We start from the raw sequence: 6,000 nt of genomic DNA on the forward strand, positions 1-6,000 counted from the left end.
TATGATATTCTGGACTCTAGATATGGCTCAGGTCTCCTCTTCAGTGTAAGTCTAAGGATATTTTCATACATTTTATTGTCCACCAGGTATAAAAATCGAACGCAATCGAACATTTCCTCAACAAGCTGCTTGATTTTATGCATTCAGGAAAATGAATGCACCAAATTTTACTGCTTAGTGATTTGTTCAAATCCCTCATGAATGAGCAAAAGTATTAGCAATGCTTTGCTTTAGGAGGCACCACTAATGACCAGCTACCAGATCTCTGCTGACCAGTACAGAAACTCTTTAATGCAGTTAATAACTGAAAAACTAGGATATCCATTTATCACGTTGTACAAAAATATGTCGATTGCAGGTGCAGGTGCAGTCTGCTGTTAATCTTTTTGAGGTTTTTCCAAGACCGAAATACATCAGGTTGTTCTGCTCTCCAGAAAAACGCTCCCTGAAGTAATCTTTCAAAAGCAACCTTTGTGGAAGGTGCCGGGAGGGGGCCAAATGTCACGTCCACAAGATTGATGTTGCACAAAGTGTTTGAAGGCTGTGACCATCTGTGAACATGGATTCCTAACTGTGGCTGTGCAGCATCTCTTTCCACTGGCCCGACTCTTAGACAGACCTCTGAGGATGGAGGTGATGCTGAATGATATCTGGCGGCTGCACGGCTGCAAAGCTCTGTAATTATGACTTCATCAGTTGCAGATGATGAGCAGAGTGCATTTATGAGCTTAAAAACGCTTCCAGTGACTCATCCTCCATACCTCGAACAAGAACGGAACTGAAATGAACACACCGGAGACAATGAGTCGGATGATCTGCTAGATTCTGATGTTTAGATAATTTGCCACTCTCATTTGGTTCTGCAGTCTGAATCCACTGGCCTTGTTATTTGGCTCAAACATGGTAGGTCAGTCTGAATCATTAATGTCACAAAGAATAAACCGTCTCAAATTCCATTATCAAAATGAAAACACAATGAAGAAATCAATGAAATACAAGGAAAAGACAAATAAGGGATGCTTCCTGGAGTTTGTTAACCCAGAGATTTGTAAGCTTTTTGATGCCACGAACTCCCTTGCATTGGATCCCTTTCCAAAAATATTGAGGAAGCTATACACTTATTTCATATATGTGAACCCTGGAACACAAAACCTGTCTTAAGTTGCTGGGGTATTTTTGTAGCAATAGCAAAAAATACATTGTATGGGTTAAAAATATAGTTTTTTCTTTTATGCCAAAAATCTTTAGGACATTACATAAAGATCCAGATTCATTTGGACAACTTTAAAGGTGATTTTCTCAGTTTTTAGATTTGCACCCTCAGATTCCAGATTTTCGAATACCGTAGTTGAATCTAAAATACTGTCCTATCATAACAAACCATACATCAATGGAAAGCTTATTTATTCAGCTTTCAAATGATGTATAAATCTCAATTTCAAAAAATGTACCCTTATGGCTGGTTTTGTGGTCCAGGGTCACATATAAAGACCGATTTATTTTTAACAGTATGTGCGGAAAAGATCTTTAATTGTTTATCTTTTTTCATTTAGAGTTAGAGGTGTAAGCCTGAAAAAAATAAAGCTATGAATGAAAATACAATATATTTTAAATTATTTTGAACTATTAACTATATTAAAATATTCAATGTTTAATAAATAATAATTGTAGCTATTATTATCCTTGTTGCGGTTTTTATTTAAACAAGAATATATGGACAATAATTAACAATTAATATACTGATGAAGTATGAAGGCGAGTAAATTGAAAGACCTATTGTGATATGCTAATGATATGAACCACTTTTAGGCTACACTGAGCATGATTTCACCATGTTGATCCTGGAACAGCATTCCAATCAACCAATCAGAATTGAGATATAACTTTTCAGGAAATATCTGTTTTAGGCTTACAATCAGAGTTAGGTGCTTCTACGCCCTTGTGAATCAGCTATCATTTCCAGTTATCAGCTATCAATCACGGCGACCGCTATGCTACATATACATTGCTTACTCATTTTCGACATTGACAGGCCTTGGTCAAGGCTCACTTTGATGGAAAACAGCATCTTGAACATCCAACTATCTATTGCGTTTTATGGAAATAATAAAATCCTGCAGGTTTGGAATGACATAAGGGTTAAAATGATGAATTCAATTTTTCTTTCCAATATTATCTCTGTCATAAAAAATTTCTAAGTCTGAAATGCTGCTATCAGCTGGTGGGCAGACGAGCACTTTAGATGTTTCTCAGAAAAGCTCCTTTTCTCGGTCAGAATGGATGAGAACGTATCACGGCCATGAATGACCCTCTGCACCTGCCTGCTTCCCTTTGAGACGTCTGGAGGAGCGAGGTGATGACAGTAACAGAAACTAAAGACAAATAGAGTCAAGAGGTGCCGTAAAGTACGTGTAATCTGCATACTTAAGTTTTGTGAATTTTAGCTTCCGCTGCAATATGTTACTTAAGCTGGTTTTGCTGCGTGCCACAGAAAATATAAAGAAACGAGGACTTGACTGGTAAAAAATGCACTGTTTGCGAAATTAGCACCTTTAAGTCGGAGAAGACGGTCCTTTAGTTCTTGACAGTAATGAGAAGCTGCACTCTTTAAAAATAACCGTGCCACCGAAAAGCTCAACTTTCCAGGATCGGGTGTGAGTTAGATTAGCGTAGTTTTAACATATTATACAATACTAAAACTGAGCTAGCATCCACCAGAGAGCTCGTGGAAGCTATAAAGTCTAGCATATGAATCAATCAGCTGTTTTCAAATTAGTCTATGCCATCCAAAAGAAGGTTTATTGCACCCTGTGTTGCAGTAAACAGCTCTGAGAGAGACTGCGCACCTGTGAACGTAATTGCTTTTAAAAAGGAAAATGAATCCCACTACACACCAGCTACAGCCATTAAAGCATTAGAAGGCTTTATTATTGAGGCTGCTAACAGTTATGAATAGCTTCTCTTTGGGCTGCTTGAGTTTGCAGATCATTCATAGTGATTAGCCTCCAGACAAGGCGATTTGACGTGAGCGTTTGAATAGAATTAATGGAGGACACGTCTTAAGTAAAAAGCTTTTTAATCAACAAGCTGCTCTTTCTTTCCTTTGCTAAATGGGCCCAATGATAATTGTATGCCAGACATAGTGTTGGGGTCCATCTATTCTGAATAATCAGGAATGAAAGGAAAACAGAAATGTCCTTTACTGAGTTTGGATGTCTGCTAACATTTAAGGCCGCTTTTGTGTGAATCGAAGGATATTCGTTTCTGTCTCGTATAGCCATACGCTGTCTCACACTGAGAGTCATTGTCCTAATCATGGTATCGGATGACAACACAATGTAATAAAGTTGGCTTGAAAGGAGATGGGGTTTCTTTTGCACAATCTGTCCATTTGTTCGGCTTAATCTTGAGCCCTCGGAGGGAAAAAACGACAGATCGGTGAAGTCAGGTTTGGGTCATATTGGTTTCTCGTGATTAGTTAGTTTTAGGTAAACGTGGAAGAACATTCCCTCCCATTTCTGGCACACAGGAAGCTATCGGCTAACATGTTTGGCAACTGTGGATTGGGTCTTGTGGGATTTGTTGACATCACTTTGTGGCTTTGTGGTTATGTTACTCTTGTGGACCATTTGAAACATTTATGCATTTCATTATAAATAATAGAGAATGAATAAGCAAAGCAATCTGGAAAATTCACATACATTGGCAAACTTGTTGACATGAGGTGATAAAAGATTTCTTGATATATTTCATTAAGGTATTGAGAATGAGTAAGCAATTTAGGAAGTTTATGGAGTTAAAACATAAAATAAACCCTGTTTGCATTATTTTTGAGGTGCATTTAAATGATGACTGATTCTTTGCTGTACTTCTTTGTTTTAGGCCAATTTGAATAATTTATTTGTGAAGAGAAATCCGGTAAAAAATGGCAAAATATAATTTGTTGGCATAAGTTTTGAGGCAAATTTACATGATAGCAGACTTCTTTAAATATATTTTTTAAACATTAGTTAACGAATAAGCAATTTTAGAAAAGAAAATTGATTTAATACGTGAAATAAAACCGGTCAGCATGATATTTGAGGTGCATTTAAATGATACATTGATGCATTCCTTTGTATTAGGCCATTTTAAAATGAAAAGAAAATTATTTATTGATTGATTGAATGATTGATTGTCTAAAATGTTAATAAACCTTATTTGGCACGGTTATTGGCACAAGAGTACGCGGTCCCAGTGGCCTTTTAAAGGTGAGAAGTGAAACTTGAGGCCCCTACTGGCTCCTCAGGAAGTCCGCCTTTGTATGTGAGTGAATGGTGTCTATTGGCATCTGTGTGTGTGTGTGTGTAGCAGATGCTGGAACTGGTGGACAGAGGTAGTGGCGGCAGCTGTCTGATGTCTGTAATGGGGCTCGTGGGAAATCTTAGCAAAAACACACAGCCTCTTATTACGATCATCATTACAAAAACATGAACTCATTCAACTGGACCAAAGCATTCTGAATACAAATACTGAGTCTACAGACTCTCTTATCCACCACCATCTAAAACCAGTGAGTGTGTGTGTGCAGGCATGTGTGTTGTTGGCATTACAAACAGATATACCTTCAGTGTTCAGCATTAAGGAGTTTTGCTGCTGGCCTGTCAGACCTGTAGTTCTGATTTTAATTGACCTGCCAATATTTTCACTGTCAAAGAAATAATCCGTTTTTACTTCCAGCTATGTGTTTTTTTAAATTTGCTACAAAATATCATAGAAAAATATTCAAATGCCATATAGGAAAAATATTTGTGAAAATATGCTAGAAAAAAAAACATTAATATATTTCATTATAAGTAATTTTTTTTTTTACATTTTGGTTATTAAAATATTTTTTATATGAAAAACAACTGCTGGAAATTATAGGTATGATTTGCTAAAATATTCATATTTAATAAATAGTATTATTTGTACATTTCTGTGTGGATGCTTATGCATTTGGAGTGGCTGTTTGGGTATTCTCGGCCATTGCTAGGTGTTTTTTTTATCATGTCCACAGCAGTTATTATTGTTAACTAAAAATACTGTATTACAGAGTATTTGTTTGTTTGTTAACTGAAATAAAGCTGAAATAAAATAAAATATAAATATTTCATTAAAAACTTACAATAAATGAAAACTAGAAATGTTTCCTTGGCAACTAACTGATAAAAGCTGAAGCACTAAAATTACTAAATGTAAATAAAAGAAAAGAACTGAAATAAAAATAAATAAACCTAAATACAAAAATACAAAAATAATAAAAACCAAATAACAAAATTACAAAAAAAAATTTAACTAAAATGAAACTCAAATAAAATGAGAAGAAACAAAATCTAAATATTAATAAACACTATTACAGTATAAAATTAATACTGAAATAACACTGGTCTGCAGCACTAAACATTTGGGAGTTTTATCTTTGGGAGTTTTTTATCTTTAATATTTAACTATATGTTTTGAAAATGTGATCCTAAATTGAGCGTATAATGCTGAGATTAATCCCTGTGGTATTACTTTTAAATGAAACCCATTTTAAAGGCCTTTTACAAGAGTCTCTTCTTGTAAAAGATCTTTTTTTTTTCCACAACAGCCTGTGTTCAGACTGTTCAGTACCCAATATGCCAACTATGACTTTCTTTGTTCCAGTGAGCTGCAATTCTTCTCCTACTCTTTGTATTTCACCTATAAAAGCAAATTTCTGCAAATTATTATTTTTTGCCTCTTTCACAAAAGTACTAGATAGATGGAACCCATAGTTCCTATAGAAACATTTGTTTTCAGCATTCAAAGTCACTGTACAGTAGATAGTCTACTTATGATTACTCAATGATACTGCTAAGATGTGCTTGAAATATAAAGAGGAGACATTATACTATGTTGTATTGATTTCATTAGCTTTAAAATTTCATTATACGTATAATCTTATTTTAATATTTGATGCAAAGTTTGTTTAGCCAAGGTAAAAAAAAACTCCAGAAA

The sequence above is a fragment of the Carassius carassius genome, chromosome 50 (genome assembly GCF_963082965.1).
Source record: "Carassius carassius chromosome 50, fCarCar2.1, whole genome shotgun sequence".
NCBI lineage: Eukaryota > Metazoa > Chordata > Actinopteri > Cypriniformes > Cyprinidae > Carassius > Carassius carassius.